Source organism: Pectinophora gossypiella, chromosome 7, assembly GCF_024362695.1.
Source record: "Pectinophora gossypiella chromosome 7, ilPecGoss1.1, whole genome shotgun sequence".
Classification (NCBI taxonomy): Eukaryota; Metazoa; Arthropoda; class Insecta; order Lepidoptera; family Gelechiidae; genus Pectinophora; species Pectinophora gossypiella.
Genome location: NC_065410.1, coordinates 17339520 through 17364670, shown reverse-complemented (window position 1 = coordinate 17364670; position 25151 = coordinate 17339520). Strand labels below are relative to the sequence as shown.

At 39.7% G+C, this 25151-nt stretch overlaps 1 long non-coding RNA gene across 1 annotated transcript; it reads right to left on the bottom strand.

Moving 5' to 3' along the window:
- Nucleotides 1-390: 390 nt before the first annotated feature.
- LOC126368531 (uncharacterized) lies at nucleotides 391-25144 on the bottom strand. The gene is made up of 5 exons (XR_007566595.1): nucleotides 25009-25144; nucleotides 24448-24495; nucleotides 843-934; nucleotides 712-767; nucleotides 391-596 (listed from the first exon to the last, which is right to left on the bottom strand). It is a non-coding gene; the product is annotated as an uncharacterized LOC126368531 (long non-coding RNA).
- Nucleotides 25145-25151: the final 7 nt, after the last annotated feature.

Here is a 25151-nt window from a genome sequence, read left to right as displayed (position 1 = left end):
TGCAGAAATATGTACGAGACATCACCAGTATAAACTGACCAGCCGCGCCGCCGCCGCCTGTCTTGACCCTAGGACTCCGGAGGAAGGAGAATGCGTCGCGAGGGGTCTCACTGAGCTGGCTGAGTTATAGGAGAGAGCGCTGGGCGACATTACACACACTCGGACGCGAAGAAAAGATGTATAGACGCTCAACTATCGACGCGCGCTGGGTAACAAGTTTATTCGCAGTTAAATTTCATTTCTGCGACACTTTATTGTCCAATTATTGGCTTTGTGCAGCGCTGAGTCAGTTTTAATAAAATTATATGAGTTATTACCTATGTAACTGTAATTGACTTATTATTACTTAAAGTAATTAAAACCAGGCATGCTCAGAACTACTTTTAATTACAAATACATATAAATATACATTAAAAAACACTAAAACATCCACAAGATATGCATTCAAAGGCACAATCATAAAATTTTAATATGTCTAAAATTAAACAATTTGCACCTTATTTCGACTACGCAATTCGTAGCAACGTAGCAGTTGCTACGCCGGGGGTCACTTCGCCATAGTAGGTACTGTTAGCTCTTCATACAACTCAAGCGCTCTGAAAACGACATTATAACACACACATAAACATACTTAATTATAAAGTAGAACGGCGTAGCACACCGCTACGCCGTGCTACGACGGTACTAAACCGTTTAGAAGGCTACACTTACCAATCGCGTGGTAAAATTGATGCGTGATACTTTTTCTTCTTTTTTCTTAAATTCTTCTGAAATTAAAAAAATAACAATGCTTTACAAAAACTTTTAAAATGAAGTAATTAAAGAGTCGAACAAATGATTACCCTCGTTATAAGATCCAATATAAGAGACATGTTAATGTGGATTTGTAGAGCAGTCTGGATCGAGAGTCTGGAAGTTGAAGTGACGACGATACCTTCAAAGAAAAGAAATACAAATGATAATTAAACGTTTTTATGACAAAAAGCATTGGTAGGAGAGTGAAGGAAAATAATTTAGTTTCCCTATAAATGCTGTAGGAAATGCAATACAAACATAATAACATCACACATAAAACATCTGGGAAATATTATTTACATAAGACATGAGTGCACGTGACAGCGGCCGGAGGAAAGAGGGGCGTAAGGAAGGGGGAGAGGGGGCGGGTATCCCTCATCTCGCCGCAATTAATTGATAATGCGCCGCCACCGCACCTGCGCCTGAAGGCTAAGATTAACATTGTTTATCGCCGTGCTATTAATCGCCTGTTTAATCCCGGCGCAATGGCCCGGGAAACTAATTATTGCCCCTTCATTATATTTCCCCGACACGACATAAGAGCGCGACCCTCGCGCTCGCCCCTTAAAATAACTCTAAAAAGGCTCGCACACTCCATTACCAGATTTAAAAATCATATTCAAACCGTGAGGCACCAAACGAGCGTGCCCGCTATTCTATTACCGACCCTCCCGGAATAAATTCCATCGAAGCGCAATAATAATAAAAAAATGTCGAGAGCTTGTCGCGTGCAAAAGACGTGCGGTCACGCGCTCCCCCCGCGCCGCCGCCGCACCGCGCCCCGCGATATAATATGCATTATGCGAAATCCGTAACTCTGGTGCGGGCTCCGCCGCGTCTTGCGCGGCGGGCGGTGCTGGTGGCAGGCAAGTCTCACCCGTGTGTGGGTGGACGAGGGTCGCAGGTCGCGGCGTCGGCAGCAGCTCGGCGGAGGCGGGCGCGGCCTGCACTCTCGAGATAACGCCGGGTATTAATCATAGTATTATCGGCCGCTGCCGCGTCTTTGTTATGACACCGCGTTATTGCAGTTTTTTCTCTATCTACCCCCGGCCGTTTATCGCGGCTCGAGAGTGAATTTTCCGGGACAGATGTTTTAGTAATTCGGGAGATACGGACTGTTCGATGATATTATTATGCCGTGACGACAGGATGGGCCATAACCGTGCCCGCTTCTATTGAGCCATAAAATGTAGAGCACCTGCATATATTTTACTGCCTAGACATTCACTATTCCGATGTCATGAATTCTAATAGATCGATCGATACGGCAATACTTGATCTTTGCACGGGCGTTAACAAAAGATTTGGCTTCTTTACGTTGCTGCGTCACGCCGCCGTTGTTCAGTAAATCATGCCTACATTGGAGTTAATACAAAATTGTTGTAAAGATGGGACAGTTTATCATCGTTGCCGGCGTCCATCACTCATGCATTGACTCGCTCCGGCCCGATGCGCGTGAATGGTGCGTTTTCCGCGGAATTTGTTGCGAGTGCGGCGTGACTGGCTCCACTGAGCTCGCGTATCTTCACCAGCCCCAGCGCACAATTTTTGTATGATTAATGGAAACGCCGGGAAATCTGCGCCCCGCGGGACCGCTCCAAACTATAAAACTTCGTTTCATACCTACCTCCCACGAGCTCGCTATGCGCACTGCTAAATCTAAATTGACTGAGTAGAAACGTAAGGTTACCGTGTGCGTCAAGCTAGCGGCCTCAAAAAAAAATGGGCACGGAAAAATAATTTGACCATACCAAAAAATAGTACTCTTATTGAAAAAAATAGTACCTGTTGTAAAAAAATTAGTACCATCACGGTTCTGGATTTATAGCCATGTTTTATTGCACTTGCTAGCTTGACGGTGAGCGAAATTTGGCGAGAGTTAACGACAAGGTCTTTCGCTTTGATTTAAACGCCAAAAAATGGTACCGAAATAGTACTCACCCCCTGCAAAATACCGAAAGTAGTACTTCAACGGTTCCAAAGTTATAAAGGCAGTTCTTTGATCCCGCTAGCTTGACGTTTTGAAAATACCTATTATCTGGGGAATGCTTGCATACTTCAGTTTGTAACTAATGTCAATAAACTCGTATGAAATAGTACTCCCCACCATCATAATTTGGACCTGATTCTCTTTGTAGAAATATGTCAAAAAGTCATTATAACCTATGTCATACATTTATCAAGACAAGTACAGTCGCGAACAAAATTATTACACATGGTCAAGAATGTTGTCAGATTTCAGTATTTTTCCCCATTTTTGGGTAAAAATTGGTGAAGTGCCAGGGTTGTCAGATGAAAGTAATATCATTGTTGAAACTCTTTGAGTTATTCTACAAATACTGCAAATTGTTTATTAACACTTCGATCCGTAACAAATTCAACATGAAGGTATAAATTATAAAATAAAACAGCAGATTAAAAATGTATTATGATGTATTAAAATCACAGATTGTTTTCGATAAGAACTAGACCCAGGCAGCCATTTTCTATTAAAATTACTGCATATGGGTGTATGCAATAGGAATTTTTTGTAATAGCAGCACTCTGAAGTGCAAAGAAATGGTAGGGCAGACCTCCAAAATGGCAATACTTACGAATAAATTGTGAGGTTATGTAATTGTCTACGTGACTGTATCAACAACAAATGTATGGCATAGGTTATGATGATTTTTTAACATTTCTACAAAGAGAATCGGATCAAAATTATGATGGTAGGGAGTACTATTTCATACGAGTTTATTGACATTAGTTACATACTGAAGTATGCAAGCGTTCCCCAGATAATAGGTATTTTCAAAACGTCAAGCTAGCGGGATCAAAGAACTGCCTTTATAACTTTGGAACCGTTGAAGTACTACTTTCGGTATTTTGCAGGGGGTGAGTACTATTATATTTTTTGGCGTTTAAATCAAAGCGAAAGACCTTGTCGTTAACTCTCGCCAAATTTCGCTCACCGTCAAGCTAGCAAGTGCAATAAAACATGGCTATAAATCCAGAACCGTGATGGTACTAATTTTTTTACAACAGGTACTATTTTTTTCAATAAGAGTACTATTTTTTGGTATGGTCAAATTATTTTTTCGTGCCCATTTTTTTTTTGAGGCCGCTAGCTTGACGCACACAGGTTACCTTGATGTAGTTATGAACGGATATTGTTTTAGCATTATGATTTTTATTTCTCGTGTTACTTATGTTTTTAATGTCAAAAGACATAACAAGTGTAAAATCATTATATTTAGTGAGATAAGTACTAAAAGTACTTTCATTCCTTCACGATAACCGAATAAGGAAAACTAAAAACTTCCCAATTCCCAACACAAGTATAGCAGTTAACTCCATCTCCTTAGATAATGTTTCATATATGTATTTGTGTGGGTATCAGGGTGTGTGTGTGTGTGTGTGTGTGTGCGTTCGCTTGGGGATCATTTTTCACGTTTCATGAAGCGGCCGGGCGCGGGGCACTGGATTAAAATACATTTCGCTCGTCGCGCGTGATGGATGGCGCGCGGGGAAAGGGTTGCCCCCACCTCCAGCCCCCACACCCTCATAATAAACGACCAAACAATGGATTTAAGATTCTACATTCCCTGTAAATACATAGACAGAAAATACTTGTAATCCGATCAACATCAAATCTGCCTTGATATTATCATTTTCAATATGCATTTTTTAATAGTTGAGTATAAATGAACAGCTAGACAATGCCACCGTCGGCACAGCCGTAACGGTGCTCTCATGCACCGGCTTCGTAATATAAGACTTCGCTGAAAAAATATTCCTGGCAAACAGTGTGAGTGAAAGCAAATAAGCAAAAAACATATTTGCGTGGTGTCGCGTGCTTCCATGTTTGTTCGCGAAAAACGTCTCCGACTGATGTTTCCGCTGTTTGCTCACACAACACAATACTGATGTAACTACAGAACAACCTTTTAACTTGCTCCGATGCGCTAGATGATGATTGTTTTTATTTTAAGTAAGAAATAATACGACGATTTTGTACTCTTTGAATAAGTAAAAACAATAATGATGTGTGTAATAGGACTTTAGTATTATGAACTACAGTAGAACAACCTCTACAGGTCCAGTGGCTGAGCGTTGGGCTCACGATCCGGAGGTCCTGGGTTCGACTCCCGGTGGGTTATTGGTGGATTGGTTAGAGCATTACAGGCTGATCACCTGATTGTCCGAAAGTAAGATGATCCGAGCTTCGGAAGGCACGTTAAGCCGTTGGTTCCGGTTACTACTTACTGATCTAAGTAAGTACCTAGTCCTTACATGAGCCATGTCAGGGGACTTTGGCGGCTCAATAGTAACCCTGACTCCAGGGTTGATGAGGTTGGTACTCCATCTCACAACGCACGCGATAAAAGAATAGGATTATTACTGCAATCAGTATTTTTTCAACCTCGAGCCTATACGATCTCGATTACTTATGTTCTATATTTGTCCCCCCACTATAGGCAACATTGGCTGGACAAACTGTGAAAATCAGAAAGAAAATAGGGCAATATTCGTTTAAGCAACGAAAAGCACCAACACTAGGATGGTATCGCGGTTATTTAACAGAATCGATCGCACTCACAAAATTGCTAACAGATATATTCGCATACATTCCCGAGAAATGGTTTTTAGAGGTATGTGACCTAACCAGTATTGGGCTGGTTATCCTTTCGCGAATTGAAAGGTCAGACAGGCAGTCGCTTCTGTAAAAAAACTGGACCTGTCAAATCTTTAGGTTAGGTAAGCGGACCCTGTGAAATACGGGACAATGCTAGGGAGATAATGTATTGCCTGATCTACTCAGTGCCCTGTACCAACAATTTACAGAGATATTTAGGGTAGGACTAAATTTTACACAAGTCTTTATGTAACTTCAACCATTACTTAATGTACAAATTATTAAGTTAGTCTGTTATAACACAGGCAAATAATACTAGAACGGCTGTTACGGTGTACCTACCCACATACAAAGCCCTAAAAAAACGTTATTCACAATTTTGTTCTGTTCATAAATAATTTATATATTATTTTTGTTAAGTACCTTTTAAAGATTAAAGATGTTCTACGTTTGCCGAACGAAATTTGCCTATTCAAACTTACATACAGGGTGTTAGTAACATCGTAACGAATACTGAGCCATATCGACCCAGAATCATTGTCTGAATCATCCCTCAAAGTTTCGTTACGATGTCACTAACATCCTGTATTTCTGAAAGTCACCTAAACTAAATGAACATGAACATATTTATTTCCCTTAACAGCATGTGTTGCTAAAAGAAGCTAAATAATTACATAACAAAGACAAATGGTTTTGTACTTACTAAACCGTGAACTTATTTTTTTTTTTAACCAACAACCACAAAAGTTTTTCCTAATATATATTTTGTTTACAAAGTACCTATCAAACATTACGTATAACATAGCATTATGCCTGTACCCCGAAGGGGTAGGCATAGGTGATGGAGGTTATTAAGTATCCATAGTTTGTAATATTGCAATACTTTTGCAATAGAAACGTTGACACCAGGTTTAATGAGCTCTCAAACAACACGAGAGAAGAAGATAATGGCAATGCGACTCGACATGTTTTTTTATTCAATAGAGTCATGTATATTTAAGTACCTATGACAAACCCTGTAAACAGGCACGACGGGGTACATTACAGCGTCTACACAGCAGTTCCGGTGTCGTCGTCGGCGTGGTATATGACACCGCTATATCGCGCATTAGCTGATTGGTGTCGCGCAGTGTTTGCCGCCGCGCCCGCACGCGCCGCTGCCGCCCACGCTGTTGATCTTGTCACACGCAGGAAATTACCCGCATTCCGCATACACATCAATATTGCTCCACGTTTTATACACAACAATACCACTAAATATCACAACTTACAAGTCACAAAAGAGTTACAACAAAGCACGGTACAAGCGCCAGGTGTTCAATCTGACTATTATTATAAAAACAAATTGTTATTTCAAAATTTATTTTGTAGCACTTCTGACTTGCGTCGCAGCAAAAAACGCGTCAAAAACTACACGTCGCGTGTCTACAACTAAACATGATGTTAAAAAACATCTGCACCTAAAAAAGGGTTGCGGAAGGGTTGTACACCCTTCGCGGTAGACCCGGTCCCTACTCTCAGTGCGCCATGCGCTTCTCAAATAGCGACTTCCTAAAGAACCCTTTGCATAACAACTGCCAATAAAAAACGGCGGCCCGTGCATGCGCGTTTTGATTTTAAACTGATTTGAATATAGAACATTTACATACAGCGCGCGGAGAGCCGCCATTGGCCGGTGATTTGCGTACGAAGTTGCGCAGTGCGGCTGGCGCAGGTTTTTTAAAGTGTCACTTTACAACAGGGACGTTTGATTCGCTGACACGATGTGGACTGGTATTCTATACCTACAGCAGGGTCGTGGTACGCGAATATGATAAGTCACGTGCGTACCTTCTTGTACATTGACATACATTATTTAGATATGTTTCAGTAGTGGGGACGTATATAATTTGGCTTGAGACACTGTTGTCATTCTTGATAATTAATTCTATTGATCAAACATACGAATTTTTCGTAATATATTAAATAACGGCAATAATAAATATATTAAAAAGAAAACTTCAAATAAAAAAAATAACAGTATTACTACTCTAACGTAGCGGCAAAATCACGATAAGTATTCTAGTTAGTGAATCATGTGATGTATAGTTTAACTATTTCGTAAGGGCCAAAACGTAGTGCCTTCGGCAAACATCGCTTCAAAAGTTCTTTTATTTCAGCCGAGATTGTAGAGGAAACCTCATTAGGGGGAAAGTCGTCCCTTTGTAGTACAATCAGTGGAGCGGTGGACGCCGCCGGCGGCTCCCGGCCTCATTATCGAATTGTTTAAAATAACGAGGGACTAGCGTTTGTGTCGCTAGTTAGCGATCTCCGACAACTAAACATACTGTTCGCTGTTCTCTACTATGTAATGAAGGACTTTCAACAACCTTTTATTGACAATTAGTGGGTAAGCAAGTATTCAGTCAATTTATTTAAGCTAGATACGCCTGTGATCGACGCGGCGACGTCGCGTTGTAATGAATTCATTTACTTGTTGCACTTCTAAGTTAAAATAGTATCAAAATGTAAGAAATACTAAATAAGCAGACATGGACTGGTGGGTGGCGTGCGGTGGCTGGTAGCATGTCACTCCGCACGCTGCGCATCGCACCGGCGTGTTTACACGCTCCGCGACTCGCAAAAAACGCTCCATTTGATAATTAAATTGTGGCCTGAGGCGGGGAGCGGCGCGGGCGCGGGGTAACTGCAAACTTAAAGAGCAAACATAGCTGCCAGCGGGCAACTAAATTCTGGTACTTTTCTAAATTAGATGTCGATAAAATTGGCTAGTTGCGACCCTCTTCGACAAACTTTGATCTAATCTCTGATTGACTGTCTACCTATTCTATTGATACGATTTTGCGTTCTAAAATAAAGTTTCTGACTCTACTAAAAATAATTTCGTGTCTAATAAACTTGAAATGTGACATGACACTTTGAAAATCACATCAATTCGGAATAAATGTTAGTCTAAATAGCGCTTCTAACTTGGTTCCGCATCAATTCAGGAGGAACGTTATAAATTCAAGATTGGAGTGGAATATTTGTCGGGGTGTGCTCGCACAAGTTGCAGAGCGGGCGACGTGAGCGGCGGCGGCGCGGTGGCACGAGCGGAGACGAGGGGAGACACAATGCGAGGGCCACGGACCCCAGCGCAGCGCCGAGCTATCGCCAATCGATGCGAAACTAACAAATCAAATACATTTTACCTACTGAAGAGAATGCAGTTACTTCTCAATACATGGGGATTAATTCGCCACACTCAATTCATAAAGTAGTCAGTACGACATCGTTAGTATCGACATAAGTACTTAATACTATTAAAAGTACCTACAATTTAAACGAGCCGCGGCGTGTGTGCACGTCTACTCGTACAGCTCTCCATTACCCGCGTCCCGCGCTCACATACACCTTACAAACGTGGAACAATTACTGTACAACTTACGTTATACTGCTTACTAGATACATTTTACTACTATATTCACCAATCAAACTTTCGCTGCAATTAAAACCACCTCCAGTATTTTTTTATTTACCGTTCCTTTAATGTCATGGTTTGGACAAAGTAATGAACTTTTATATTTCTACAACAAGCTTTAATTGAATGGTTCTACAAAATTTTGTACTGCAAAACTGATGAGTGCAGACATTAAGCCTAACCTTCATACTTTCTTTGACCTTATTAAAGGTTGGATTCAAAATTACAGGTTGCCACCTTGTCCTGGGGCAGTTGGCAGGCTGCTCGCTAGTGCCTCGCCACAGGGTCCACATTCGCACGGTGCACGGTAGCGCGCATTATCATTAATTAGGAGAAAGCAGAGCGCAATGGAGTGTTTAGTCGCGCAAAAAACCGTTCCATGTAAAATTATCCATTGTAATATGTCTGCACGTAAAGGGCAGGAGTGTCGCATAAAATAGCAATAAACACATCCCTGACACTTCAATATCCTTGACATTCGTGACTCGTAAAATTGTTTTTATGAATGCCAAATTTCACTAAGTAGTTTGTTAAAAGGAAAAAGAAACAGGAGGAAGTTATTACGTTGCACCGCGGTATTCACTGCATTTATTGTTTGTTACAGTACTTACAGTGCATTATTAACATAAGTAATAAAGACGAAAGTAAATTAGTGCGTTGCCATTTACAGCTAACGAATTCAAATAAGCACGTACTTAGTCTTGTGTTTTAATCCGTATAAGTGAACTGTATAGCCTTGCAACCGTCCTCATTATTTATTTATTTATTTATTTATTATTCATTAATCGTCAAGTGACACGGATTGTTGCTAATGAAAGTGGTTATCGGATTACCATAGTATTAAAATATTATTAATGGCATTATAAGTAATACCATCTGTGCCAAGGCTGCGGGCCCGCGCTGCGTCGTCTCTCGCCGCCATTAGCATCAGCTATTAATCACAAACGTCTCACAATCGCCGCTTAATTACGCGATTGGAGATTTTCCCGAAGCGATCGCATCAATGACAACTGACATACTAATTAAGCAACGGATGTTTTTGTTCAAAGGAATATTTCGAATATCTTTGTCATCAAAGCAAATCTTAATTAGCAGCATTCCTCGTATTAACGGCATTTTCCAATTTGGGTCGTAATCTGCCTCCAGACAGGTGGCACGTGTTGTAATTGAGACCACAATGATCGAACGTAGGTAAGTTATTATTTGTACGTAAGTAATTTGTTTCTAATAACCACTGTTATGTAAGTGCTCGCCTAACTATGGAGTAGCTGACACGTGTCATTGTAACCATTGGTTTTGTAAGAGTCGCTTCCAACCACAAAGATATTTTTATCTGAATTATAAAGTACTTAATTAGAATTTTTCACACGAACACCATTACATTCAAATGCATAATCCCATAAGAGCTACCACTTCAAGATCATTTTCATCGCTCTTCCCGCATAATGAGTTGAAAAATTTGCCTCCACGATCAATTTGCGCCCATTACACGCGGGTCAGAGTTCGGTGCCTGACGATCCTCATGTCTACAATCTTTGACCAGCGCCCACGAGCTAATACCGACCTTCTTGATCACTAACAAGACTGAATTCGGATTATTTTTATTGTCTTGATGCGATGAGGATGGCGGATCTTGTGACGAGGATTGTGAACTCTATGTGGAAGAGGTTAGTTTTGGATCTTGCTTGTGAGCGGTTTCTCTTTGATGACAGAGATACAAGGCGAATTTGGCGGCGCCTGGTAAAGTATGCTAATTCAGGCAATTGGGCCGAGCGGCGCGGCGGCGGCGGCATACTGATGTTAGAGGATAAGACGTGCGACGCGCCCGCCGCCGCGGCCGCGGTCACACGCGCTCTAAATTGTTCTGTCTTCGCCAAAACAATTATCACGAACAACAATCATGTCCATTTTTAATAAAATTCGTTGGATTATTAATAGTGTTCAACGAATATCTAAGTGAAGAACTAAATAAATTTATAAAATGTTCAATAATAGGTAGGTAACACAGTTCCTTTGTCTGAGCTCATGAACCGGTACAGTAATAATAAATGAGTTAAAGTCGCAAACTCAACGAAAGGAAGATATATGAAGCACACTACAGACTGCTGAGAGAAGATACGGAATATTAAATATACTAATACAGTAGTTTCAGTTTCACACAGGATATCTCAAGACGAACAAACGTCAAACAAACGTTAACTCAAGTCTAATTGTTTAATTCTTACAGGAGGAAGAGACGTAGATCGAAAAGCAACAACTTCAACATTATGTTTTACATCATAAGATGAAAATTAAGAACTGTCTTCGTGTCGATTATTGTCAATGTAGAGTAGTACCTACCTACCGTTAAAGAACACTGCCTCATCGGCCCCTATAGGTATACCTACAACGGCTACAACCCACCTTAGTAGCAGCATGATGCTGTCACAGATAAGCATTTGGCTTATATTATTATCCTGTACGAGTATCTATTTGCAGCAGACATAACCAAAATCAAAAACATTTTCTTATGGAGTTTGAAAGTCAAACGAAGATCAAGGCCTTTATAAAAATTATTCAACAATTTCGCCGACTACTATCTCCCCTCTGTAAAAGCCGATCATTATTAGGCGCATGCCATTCTAAGTAGCGCGCTCCTTTTTTGTCACCGCCGTCACCGGGGCTGGTCTGACCCAGTCCGAGCGGGAATGCAAACCGCTACTGTTTTGTTGCATTCCGTCAGCATTGTACCGTTAAATTTGAATTTGTTTACCATACGAGTATAGAGGTGGCTGTGTGCGCGAGCGCCGCAGTGTGCACGGTATGCGCATGCGCGTTGTCGCAGACTGATGGATGACAGCTGACGTCGGCGCCGTAAAGAGCCAGGGGCGCAGCAATCCGCGCGCCATTCCTGCGCACCGAATAAATATAATCTAGAAACTAACCGCGGAATGTTACATTGGCCTTAATTAGCGCCACTTCAAAGAGCCCTGCGACGGTTAATGACTGATCTGAAAGTATTCACGTTCACGATTAATGCGCATCGTCTGCTGCTGCTGAGTTACTGCAAGACGGAACACCACGATTACATACACACCCTGGAAATCTACAGGTTTACGTACAAGCATTCTAACAGAAAAGTAGAAATAAAATAACATACATACATAGCATCTCGCTTGCTTTCCCGAAGGGTTAAGCAGAATTGAATACACCTACTCCTCGCCAGCTATGATTAAATAGAGAGAGGGGTTTAAAGAAAATAACAAGGACATTACAGTAATGTACCAGATATACTACGGTACACAAGTCTTTTTCATTTCAATCTAAGGACAACTATGACTAACATTTCTCAAACTGAAAAACAATTATAATTGGCGCAGTCAGAGGCAGATCCATCGCAAGATGAACTAAGTACCCACACCTCACCGAGCTTACTGTTAGACCAACGTGATAATTAAGTGGTGAGCAGTATCGCCGACGTGTTAATGAAAACTGCAATTAAGAACAATTGCTCATACATTCCAAATCAAAACAGAACTATGACAAAAGGGCAACCTTTCTAAATGCAAAATTATTTCACGACCTAGGTATTAAGAATGTAGGTTATAGTGTGGAAGCCCTGACGCGGCTCGTCAGGCATGCGCGCGGGCAGCGGGCTGCGCGGGCGCGGGGCTGCGGTGGCGGCCCGCACAAAGCCGCGCCGCAGACCGCCGCTGCATTACCCTAATCGAACCGCCGGTGTCAAAACTCATTCCTATTATCGGCGGTATTACTATAGGTTACTACCGATGAAATCTGTATCAGTACTTACATCACGAAATATGTAATTTGCGTACATTGTTTTAAACCAGTATCAATTTCATATTTTATTCTGGTCATGCCAAGCTTGACACCAGACTCAAATGTGAAAATTTAAAATAGTCAAGAGGCATAAATGTAGATTTATATCCCCTTAGTGTCCTCGTTGTAATTTTCATTCTAGTTAGTGTGAATAAGTAACAAGGACCTCTCAAGCTTCAGAGGTCTCGCTCCGTTGAATACTCAATACAGCATTCAAGGCCGTATTGAAATTGTTCAACAGCAGTTATTTTAGTACGGACATTTTCTGAAATTGAACAGAATGAGTAATATGAACTTGAAAAAACTTACAAAGATTGAAACGGATTTCAAAATCTCACGTTGAATAAATTATTTAAAATCACAGATTCAAATGTACCTAAGTACAATAACGAGAAGGGGGTTATCGAAGTATCAAGTATCAGTATAGTGCTAATTTTAAAGAAAGCTCAGTTAATACGCAAAAGTATGACAGCATACGATTTTTTTTAAATATGTTAGTATATAACAAATACTTTAGTTGTGCGTGTTAAATCGATCTTCTTCTTATCGTGAGGGTTGTGAGGTGGAATACCAACTTCATCAACCCTGGCGTCAGGGTTATTACTGAGCCGCCAAAGGCCCCTGACATGGCTTGTGCCTTCCGAACCACGGATCATCTTACTTTTGGACAATCAGGTGATCAGCCTGTAATGTCCTAACCAAATTAGGTATCTAAAAGTGATTTTTGTGATATGTTCCCACCGGGATTCGAACCCGGGGCCTTCGGATCGTGAGCTCAACGTTTAATCGATTACAAATTATTAGATAACAGAGTGTATCTAATACCATTTATTTACATAAAATCAATGAAATTTTGTGAGCGAGACGTATCGGTTACGTTCAGGCGCGGAGTGGGCATGCGCGTTTAATTGCGTTTAGCGCTAATTAAAGTCGTAGTTTATGCCCGCGGCGGGGCGCTCGGGCAGCGGCGCGGGCTGCGCGCACGCACGACGCTCGCCGACGAGCTCGCTCCATAAACGTTATCATTCTTCTTTTTCAGCTATTTATCTTTTCTAAGCATTACTGTCTGTTTAGCGTAATTAATATTATTATAATTTTCAACTACTTCTTTATCTTACAAATCCTGCCAATTTTCAGCGTCCATTCCGCATGGTTAATTTTTATTGATAAAAATAATGGAGCTCGTTTGTATAGCGGAACCGGGATGTGTTTATCTAGCAGCAGGGCTCCGCGACCACCCCGCGTCGGACCCCCGCCGCGCTCGGCCCTCCGCAATATGCTAATAATTGCATCTCCGTATTTCACTCCATATGAACTATCTCAATGTTTGTTTATCTGATGATAAACAATATTATCTTACCACGTTTTGCTAGCAATAGGACGACATAACCGACAATAAAACCATAATTCTACATGAAAGTTTTGTCTGGCACGGTGCATCTAGGTAACCTAAAAGTAATGCGCAAAGATTGTGGTCGCCATCCGTTATTCAGGGCCAGCGAGCGCGGTGCACATAAAACTGCAGGAAGGACATAAAAGCGCCATTCATTATACGTAAACGATGTCGGACGTCGTTAAGCCGTGCCCGCTCGCACTGCGCCGCCGCCGCACCGCCGCACCGCCGCGGTGTTGCCGCTAAATTACACTACTTTTATTATTAATTTTGGTAACTTTCAAACTTTTACCTAGTTCTGTTCCACATACAAGAATATGTCTGTAATTATTGCTAATACTTTTGCAACTACTAAGGTAAACACCTTATGAAAATAAATAAGGAGATGTATTTGCCAGCGAAAACCCCTGAGTACTACTAAGCTGAATGTTACCAACACAATTGTTCAAAAGTCTCCCCCAGAAACGTGGAGAATTTCTCATTGAATGCGTGATAAGCAGGGTATGTAGTGAATGTTAAGTTCCCCCTGCTCTATTCGGGGGTCAAGCCGCGTGGGGGCGAACATGCGAATTTTCCCAGAGCTTAAGAAATGAAACTATGTGTCCGTAGGGACGCGCAATGTAATGCATATTTGAATTCACAAACATGATACATTCGTACAAAGATGAGGTACTTTTAAACACCACAGGTTCACATTTAGAGGTCTGGCCAAGTACCTAGTGAATGCTATACGAGTCAAATCTACAAATGTCACATTCAAAAATCGTTATTTAAACTTGATTAAAATTTCGAGCTTATTACGTACAGTTTTGAAAGAAAGAATAACATCCCACATATTTGTATTGTGATTAATCACATTTTGCTAAGCATCGTGTTCGTGACAGTGGAGGCTCACACGGTGCTCCTCACTCCAGCTTACGTCCCGCGCACATCCATAAAACATCTCATACGCTTAGCGTGGGTTAAAACACGCGCGAGCGAGATAAGTCGCGGCCATTTTTTCGGCCGCCGCTCAAAATCCCCTGACAACGACGACTCACGGGTAAAATATTCGCCAGTTTATGCGCAAAATGACAAGCTCCGTAAGCCTGGAGCTTACCACAAAAACTACGACCAACAGTTATTAATAAAAAGCAAAATTATTACACACAGAATCATTTTTAAAGTAACGAGTGCATGGAAATGACGATTTCGTTTCGAACAATCTTTTGCCATCTTCCAGATTATCAAAACACGTTTAAGATTCGACAGTGTAATAAAAAGCTCTTCCAGTCCCCGGCTTATCTGGGCGAAGACAAAAACGGCTAGAGCGGGCTTTGGTAAAAAGGCGAGGCTCTCGCGCGACGCAAAAACACCGCGCTCCCGCGATGTTTATTGTATGAGTCGCTGAATTTCAAGTGTTTTTTCAGCTTTAATGGATTGTTTGCTGCGTCCACCCCTGGCACTGGACCCGATAAAAAATGGTGACTTGGAGTAACTCATATAAGCTTACTCAAATATACTTTGGAATATATTTAAACACATACATATTTACTGGCGTACGTATTATAAACAACAGTATCCGTAAATACCCAAAACAGACATGTAGTAATGACGACGTGTACCTGAATATTGACGACTGATGTTTAAGATTGACACCATGAGAAAACCAATCCATGCTACCACGGTCGTGACTGTAGTCAATTGTTATTTCAAGTTAATTTTCAACTATCAGCAACCACTAACGTTTAGAATCTAAACATTATCTTACTCTACAAGGGATTAAGATTGATGCTAAAATTATAGAGATACCTTAGGAAGGTAGAAAAGACGAGGGCGTCACTGCACTTAATTAAGTTAACATACGCAATTAAATTATTATTTTATTATTAATGATACTAGCTCATTTGATCCCACTGCTGGGCAAAGGCCTCCCTAATGTTCTTCCACAAGTCGCGGTTCTGTGCGACCACCGTTAATTTAGGTACATATGGAAACTTATTCTTGATATTGAATTGAGTAACATTTGAAACCCCTGAACAACACGTAAATGGGACAATTAGATACACAAGCAAGCCCGGCCGTCAGTCATGGCTGAAATATTAATCACGCCGGCGCTTCAGCCAATTTCATAAACCAACTTTATGATAATATAACTGATTGATGGAGCGAGCGCCAGTCACGCTGACTCGGCCGCCGCGGCCCGCTCGCGGGTCACTGCTATTGTGCCTTTCAACCATTCACAATATACCGCCAATAACATAATATCAATGATCCACGATATTCTGTAACGTACTAAAGCCAGTAAAAAGAGTGTATTAGCAAAATTCCCCTTTAGCGCGGTAATAGATGGTGATAGATAAGTGATGGAAGACTAGAGAATGTTCAAAAAGTTAGTGAGATTGTCATCGGAAGAACTAATATACTTACAAAGACGGGAAAGACGGTAATGGCGGTATCAAGTCACCGGGAGACGGGTCGCCATCCATCATTTACGGGTAATGCGTGCGCGACACACTACAACCCTTTCGTTTACCACCGCTCTGTCTTTGCTGCTATCTCTATATAAGCACTCAGACAATTTTGATTAATCATTCGCCAATATTCTGGCTATGTATAGTCATAGCATAATCTTCTCATTTTCTATAGTATTAAGTATTAAGAGTTATTACTTTTGTAAGTATACGAATGAAAACCAAATATTATTTATTCATATTATGTACCTACAAGTATATGTTTATTCTTTTTTGTTAAATTAAAAAAAAATGAGCACACAAAGAATATTTTTCTCAGGTTATAAGCATGTCGATCTCACTTACATAGAACCCTATTGTCATACGAGAAGCGCATGGAAAGATTCTGAATTATTCTTTACAAAGACGCAGAACGCAATTTAATTTCTGAAATGTTGCACGCACGATTTTATTTTAACGAACTCATATCGTCACTTACTATGTATTATTTTATTCTTGAACGAATTAACTACACTTTATTGGGCAGATAGGGACTCAAGTATCATGCAAATTAAAATTTTCCGAAATATATAGATAGTCATTTTTTTAAACTATATCCTGTTTTCTTTACAATTAGTCCGAACATTTATCTTTATTTCCGTGTCATATTTATAAACAAAGATTCTCGATGATCACACTTGTTGTGCCAAAAACATTATTCTGTCCATATTGTTGCAATTTGGATACGCTGCTGAAGCATAGATTTATTTTCAGATTACTTACTAGTTACTACGCTGTGGGTACCTACTTTAAGCTAACATCTAGGTACCTATTTGATTTAATCTTATAGTTTTTAAAACCTAATAAAATTAAGTAAACATGTTACTGCCCTATTGTAATGAGTTGATATTATAAAATATACAAATATCATTAATTAACCTTTCTGTTCAATATAGTGTGTATAAAATTACAAAAGATATAAATTAGTAACTATACTTATGGTTTTTATGTCATTCAATGCAATTACGTTAGCCCCATTAATATCGCACATAACATGCTCTCAATAATTATAATATTTTTTTATTAAATTATAGCCGTCTTATAATCGCGTCGCTCGTGTTGGTGTACGCAGTATTCTACCCTCGGCCTCGGTGTTACCTATTGTATAATTAGTGCATAAATTAAATTAACAAATTGTTTATTTCCATTGCGTAAAGTAATTAAAATGTTATTCTCTGCAATAAGTATTAGTTAAATGAAACTCATTTTCGAAGTTATTACCCCGTTATTACCCATAGAACATAAACGAAAATTATAACGCCAAGATGTATATGTGTCATGAAAAAACAATAAAAGATTTAACTACGACACGCCTCGCGGACATTCTGACTATAATAGCCGTGGACAATATATCCCTTACGATTTATAATACCTTCTTTTATTACCATAGGGCCGGCTGTGATGCCAAGCGATGCGTCTCCATAATGCAACGCGAATATATTTTATACTTTGCCGTAAAAAAACGAATGAAAATATCCCGAAGGAGTTAACTTACGTGGCTCAAACAGCCCATCGTAAAATATTTTCTAGGAAATATTATTTTATGTACATTTTACATACTAAACCCAATTACTTTTACTACAAAATTCTCCTAAATAAAGACATCCCAAGCACAGCTTACAAAATTTACTTACTTATTTTTGTTTTGGCCCTACTATAATAGTCTGAATAATAGATGTCAAAATCAGAATTGTAACTCAGCCCTGGAGGCACGGTGGCCCCGCCCCGCGCCCGCTTCCTAATGGTGCTCACATTCGGCGAAATGACCGATGTCTTCGGCAGCCGCTTTATGTGCCGCCAGGATGTAGTCGTAATGGGAGAATGGCATTATAAACCTAACTTTATTTTCGACGGTGACACCTGATGACAATAAGAACTCGACATCATATTGCACTATAGCAGAGAACCTTTTAAGTGTCAACATTACCTATTAGCCACAGCCTTACTAATGCGTAGTTTTTATTGCTTCATATTATGACGTAGTCGATAAACGCTAATTTTATAATGACATTATTAATTCCTTAGAAATTGCCGCAGCTAAACTGACATTTCCGCCTATTTCTTCGCCGCGGGGTGGAGAGTCTCCTGTGCGTATTTTATTTACAAATGGCCACCTGTCACGCGCGACAGCGATATAATAGTCATTGTGCCGGCCCCGGGGTGACGGACATCTGTGACAGCTCGCCGCCACCATTCGGGTGTACAAAGTAAAATGTAATTATTTTTAGCATCTCTGAGTATAATTAACGTACTTAGGTTATACGAATCCATTATATTTATCTTAAGTGCAAATTTTACTAACACAGTTGGCTCGACCACGACCTAACAGGATGCTTAGTGGAGCGTAGGTACTTAGTTCATCTTGCTATGAATGTACCTCTGACTAGCCCAATTGGGAATTAAGTCGTGAGTAATAGATTCACAATATCCAAGACTTCTCAAAAAGCTATTGAAATCTTACCCAGTCTAAGTCCATCAATACTTAAGTTTTAAAATACTTAATAGTAAAAAATAAAAAAGCATTATAGGAAGATTTACTTGCACTCAAGTAACACAGCAACAAAGCCGTTCAAATTGCGCAAACACCCTATTACGTCTGAAAGCGAGGCGGGGGCGTCGTGAAAATTTAAACTTATAAGCCCCGGCGGCTGCGGTGAGGGATGGTCGCGTGCAAGCGCTGCACTTTGCATCGCCCCGGCCTTTACTGCTACCACGGAAATATGCACGTTCTTACCAACATACAAAAGCTACTATTGCAATAAGCTTGAGCTGGAGCAACTTTACATTTTGCCAATTATTCGTTTTCCGGCCATTTTGCAGAGCTCGCATTACTCCGACTCCACACGCGCCCGTAATGGTCATTCGAGATATTCACGCTATTGTCGGCTACTTAATAATATTGAACAAAAAATTCACGGAAGTAGTAATGCCTCGTGGGAGTTTGATTCCACTTGAGACGTCGTCAAGTAAATAGAACACAAATTGGAAACGCGTTTCTGTAGGCAATATAAACGAAATCCGGTAAATCTCAAAAGAAAATTAAGTGCGTTAAACATAAAATATCTAAGCAACACGATCCCTATTCCCAATACCTACACCTCCGCAAATCGTAATCCTCTTAGAAAACATTTCCAATTTAAAAAGAATTCCACCTCTTATCCCTCTGAGGAGGGCGCGCGTAAAAAATAAAAGGAAAAACTGTGTGACACGCACTACATGTGAGGAAGGAGCCCGGTATATAACACGGTTTTTCACTGGCCCCTCGACTCGATTCTTTACAGGTCGCTTCTTCCGCCGAGAAAGCATCTATTGAAACTCCACTCAGGCCGTGTTAGCTATCTATTTAGTATAAAAAGGGTCGAGAATTTCTCCAGATCCCTTTTTTATCCGGAGGTGGGAGCCCCATCCCCCACTCTGCCTCTTGACGTGGCGCCCGCCATAACGTATGTGGGTGCCACCAATGAGACCCAATGCTTGCAGTATCTTTTCTATAACTAATTATATTGTAAGATAAACATGATTTAATATTACAAACGAGAATTAAGAGCGAATGGTAAATATTGCAGAAATATTAACTAAATGTAGGTAACTGTACTATACTCTACCAATAGCTTTCTAGTCGAGCAACCATTTCTGCAAACAGTCCCCTCAACAACAACACATACAGCCGTAATTTGTGTGAGCCCCGACCCCCGCGCCCGCCACCCCGCGGGTCAGCAGTTCAAATATTTAAAGGGAGGCTGAATTTGATTCCATCAGTTTGAAGCGGCTCCGAGTGCCCCGCAATTGGATCACACAAGCGGTTACATCGCGGCCTAGCTCCGAGCTATTCCACTAAAATCTACTTATCCAAGCAAATTCGATTCCGATAGCCCTAAGTAAACTTAAATTTGTATCAATAAAGCTCCCTGAGAGGGAATCTTATGAGTAGCCTCCAGCTGTGTCGTCGAGGGCGAATTACTTTTATAAAGTTCCCCGAAAGGAATACAAGTTTTAACATTTTTGAATGATACAAAATATTTTTCATTTTTCTATCAATTACGTAACAATGTATTATTTCATTTCAATACATATTGAAGAAACTGAGGTAGATAGTATGTCAATCCAAGAATAAGAAATACAAAATGTAGTGGAATCCACATAAGACGGCGCGCGCCTGGGGATCGGTTAACCCGCGTTACAGCGCGTCCCGCCGGACGACCCGACTTTCACAAAGAAAATAGCAATCAAAATTTGATTTACCGCCGCCCACGGCCATACATCAAACCACTCTAATCCGCGGAAAGAGAGAAAGCCTAAAATCTAAGGGGATCCGCGCCGCTGTCGAATTGAAAATCCTAGTGGCACGGGGCGCCTTTAATATTTATGACCGAGTAAAAAACACGCGCTGCTCTATGAATAAATATAGGGAAGTATTGAGGGTAGAACAGGAGTGACTGGAAGCAATAAACTTGATCCAAATAAATAAACCTACTTAACAGGGACGCTGCCGAACTAACATAAACAACACATAACTTAGCACCACGCCTGTGTCCCTGAAAGAATACGAAGACTTGTATAGTAGTACTATATACACTCACTTCTCACCAGCAATAATTACGTATATCGATGATTTATTGCACAATTGGGTATATAATAATGTGGCTATTTTTTTGCATAACCAAATAAATATTACGGAATATAAAAAAAAAACTTTACCTCTTGTAACCTAGATAGATATATAAAGTACCTATTGATTTACCTATAACTAATTATATTCATAATATACGTACTCGTATTATCATCAACGACTATAACAACATATTACCAAACAAATTAAACATAAATTACAGGTAAAAGGGTTGTCGCCTCAGCATACAACTCTGATGATCCAGGGTCAACAGAGCGCTGGTGACGTACTGTTTACAGGTAATTGTTCATTCACATGTTCATATTCTGTAGACCATCTTCTGGTTATATTAAGACATAGTTGCCTTTATAGAGCAGAATACAAATTGTGTCATAGTACCAGTGTAGTGATATAAGTGTATTCAAAGCTCCGTAGGCCACCGGGCGGCCCCCGCCCCGCGCCTTCGCCCACCTCCCACAGTATCTCGTTGCAAAATATGTATTATACGACCGCTCGCCGCTCAATATTCAGTATTCAGTGGCATATAAAACCGAATTGGACTTTTTGATCAGCCACCAAATATTCGACCCGCTCAAATATAAGGCAACTTAATTTTTTCATGAGAAAATAAATTGGAGTTATTTTTTTCTTGAATATCATGAAAGAAGGTCCCAGGATTTTCGTGAAACTTATTCGTTTAAAATTAGAATACTATAAAAATAGATTATTTTGCTACCCAGCTATCTATCTATAAGAATGACCAAATACTGTTATGTAAGTACATTTCATAAAAAATCCATTCAATCACAAACAAATTCTGTTACAAAATACGCCATAACAATAATAATGTTGCAGCAATAAAAAAATTACGAGCAAGAAACAAAACCGGGATCCCTTATCCCGGGTGGCGAGTTTGCATCGAGATCGATCGGAGGAGGGTAGTGAGGGCCGGTGAGCAATGTCGCATTAGGGAGTTTGCATGGGGTCACCGTAAGCCGTTTCCGATAAGGCCCCCTGGCGATCGGCGGACTGTCGGCATGCGGCCCCGTCCACGCTATCTGCGTGCCACACTCGCCTGCACCGTGAGCTGAATAATGCATCCACTCTCCACCGCTCACTCCCCAAATTGAAATCATTTTTCTATAATACATTATTGATGACAGCCGCAGATACTTTCTCAGGAGTTATACTATATGTGCTATTCTTCAATATGTCGTGAATGAGATCCGTGAGCGCTGCATCCGTTACATTTAGATATTACAGGTAAACAAGGTTCTATTTTTTTTTAATTTACTATTTCGTATGTTTTATGTTCGATAATGTAAAGAGTTAACGTAAACTCACGACTATATTCCCAATTGGTCTAGTCAGCAATCCATCGCGAGATGAAAAAAACCCACGCTACAAAACAAAGACTTAATGTGTTGTTTTCACTTATTTATTACATCAATGCTGAATTGTAGAATGTTTATCTGGGTATGTCCCGAAAGTCAATTTAGAAGAATTGCGTCTTCCCCAACATTTCAGTCCACGTAACTATCAACTATACTAGTTTCAAGAGCTATAGGTTTATAAAATGTCACTTTAAGGTTCATCATTGATCGTAGAACTTCAGCACCTACCAACCTATTGTATTGTATTGATAATCTAGTCAGCTTTCGAATACTTGAATTATTTAAAGTTAAATACGTGTAAATATTTAGCTCGCAATTAGGATTCTATAATACGTAGATAACTTAGGTAGGTACCAATATTGTTTTTTTTCTGAGAACATACTTATTACGGACAAAACCAATTCTTGACGGAACCAAAACAAACACCTGCACCACCCCCAATCGATTAGGGCGCAAAAAGCGTCTTGACGCATCGCAAGATTGAGATCTTGAGCAGCATCCGCGTCCGAGCGTCCACTCCGCATGACAAATAGCTCCTTCCCGCTCGCCGCTTTTTACCGCTCTGCCCGCCGCCGCCGGCCGGGGGGGTGTCACGCAAAAAAATGAATAAGGAAATTTACCTAATGGCCACGATTCTTTATTCTCCATCACCATTGTCGCGGGACAATGCTGTAATGGAGGGATGACGTGAGTGCCTCCGCGCACTTCGCCACCACTATTATTTTATTCTTTTTATGTTTGAAACGCTCGGATTTACCCGCGAATGTGTGATAATTAAGTAGGGGCCGCGAGAGATTATCGACTCGGATGGTTGCTTGGTGGACTAATGGCATGGAGGGATCTGACGAATTTTATATTCTTTATTGTACACAAAAACATGCACGAGTATGAATAAAGGAAAATACACAAAAACATTGGGAAATAATACCCAGCCTCATATTTTAGGTTTAACTTTATTTCTATGAGATGTCTTCCAAGACTTCTAACCAATTTCGACATACTTGCTAGGTATTGATTATTTATTTATTTATTTATAAAAAAGGTACACCAACAGCTTATATAATAAAACATTAAATAAAATAAAAGTTACATCAGGAAGGATTGGTAAGTTTAAAAACTTATAAGCAAATAAGTAATGATATGCTTCGGTTGTTGATGAAGTAAATTATTAGTTCTATGATACATTTCAATTTTCTTAATTTCACTATAGAAGAAGCGAAAGTGATGTGTCAGGGTCAGGATTGTAATAAGTGGTATTCTGTAGTCACCCCTAACCTCAAGGGAGATAAGCGTAAACTTATGTACTTATGTTAATTTGACTTATCGAAAAATTAGAATGTTTAAATAAAAAGGTACAGCTATTACGCGTTACTAAAACACGACTAATGAAACTTTTGTAGATGTAAAAATATAATTTTAAATACTTAATACAATTTTTTTTTTATTTTTTTTTAATAATTAATTAATTTAATTTTAACTTAATATAATTTTAAATAATTTAGTAGTTTAAGTACAGCAGGGGTGCAACACATCTGAATAAAACTTATTATTCAGGTGTGCACATTAAACTATTTTTTACATGGAGGAATGGGTAACTTATGTTGTAGAATTATATTTTTATTATATTTAATATTACATTGAAAGTTCTTACTAGAACAATTGGTATAGTTAATTGGAATTTGTTTTTCAAATAGGATGGGTTTTCAATTGGAGTCTTATCAAACACTTTTTATTTTGTGTCGTTAACTCATTACTGAATTAGGTACTGATGTAATATTTACACAGGTATTGATAATGTAAAGTTTCGCACATGTCATAACTTTATCATAAAGATAGATACAGCATGTATTGACATTATAAAACTCACCTTCATGATGAAAGATACTCCAACATAACACACAACACCTTCCAAATTCTGCAATCACAAATTTACTGATAAAACAAAAATTATTTGGAATTTCAATATTGGTTAATATTTTTACATTTATAAATATGGTTGTTACACTTGTTAAAAGTTTAAGTATGCAGATGACATAACAGGATAATATTTAAATAGGGTGAGACAGGTAGACAGGAGCAGGTCCTATGGGGAACTGCTTTTGGCCGGAGAGCAAGCAACCACCGCTCCGTACCCGAGCCACTCTCCGGACAAATACATTCAAAATTTGACAAATGCTGCCCTGCCATTGGATAACAAACCCCTTACCCTTTTGCGCGTGTGCTAAAAAATGAAAGGGTTGAACAAGTAACCCCTTTTTTAACAGGACCCCTTATTTTGCATCTCTTTCCTGTATTGTACTGACTTTTCTTTAAAAAATCTTTTGATTAGACACATACAATAGATGTATGCCTGTCAACTACGCTTTTAGTTAAAGTTGTTTTATTTTATGTAGGTATATTGTTTTATTTAAAAATGTATAGTAGTTACCAATTAGTAGTATAACAGCAACTTATTATATGCAAAGCAAAGCCATTTAGTTAAAACATCATAGCAAATTATTTAAAGAAGCTTTAACTCAAATCATAATATATGCACTTTTATTACAAATAATGCAACATTGCATTGTTAGA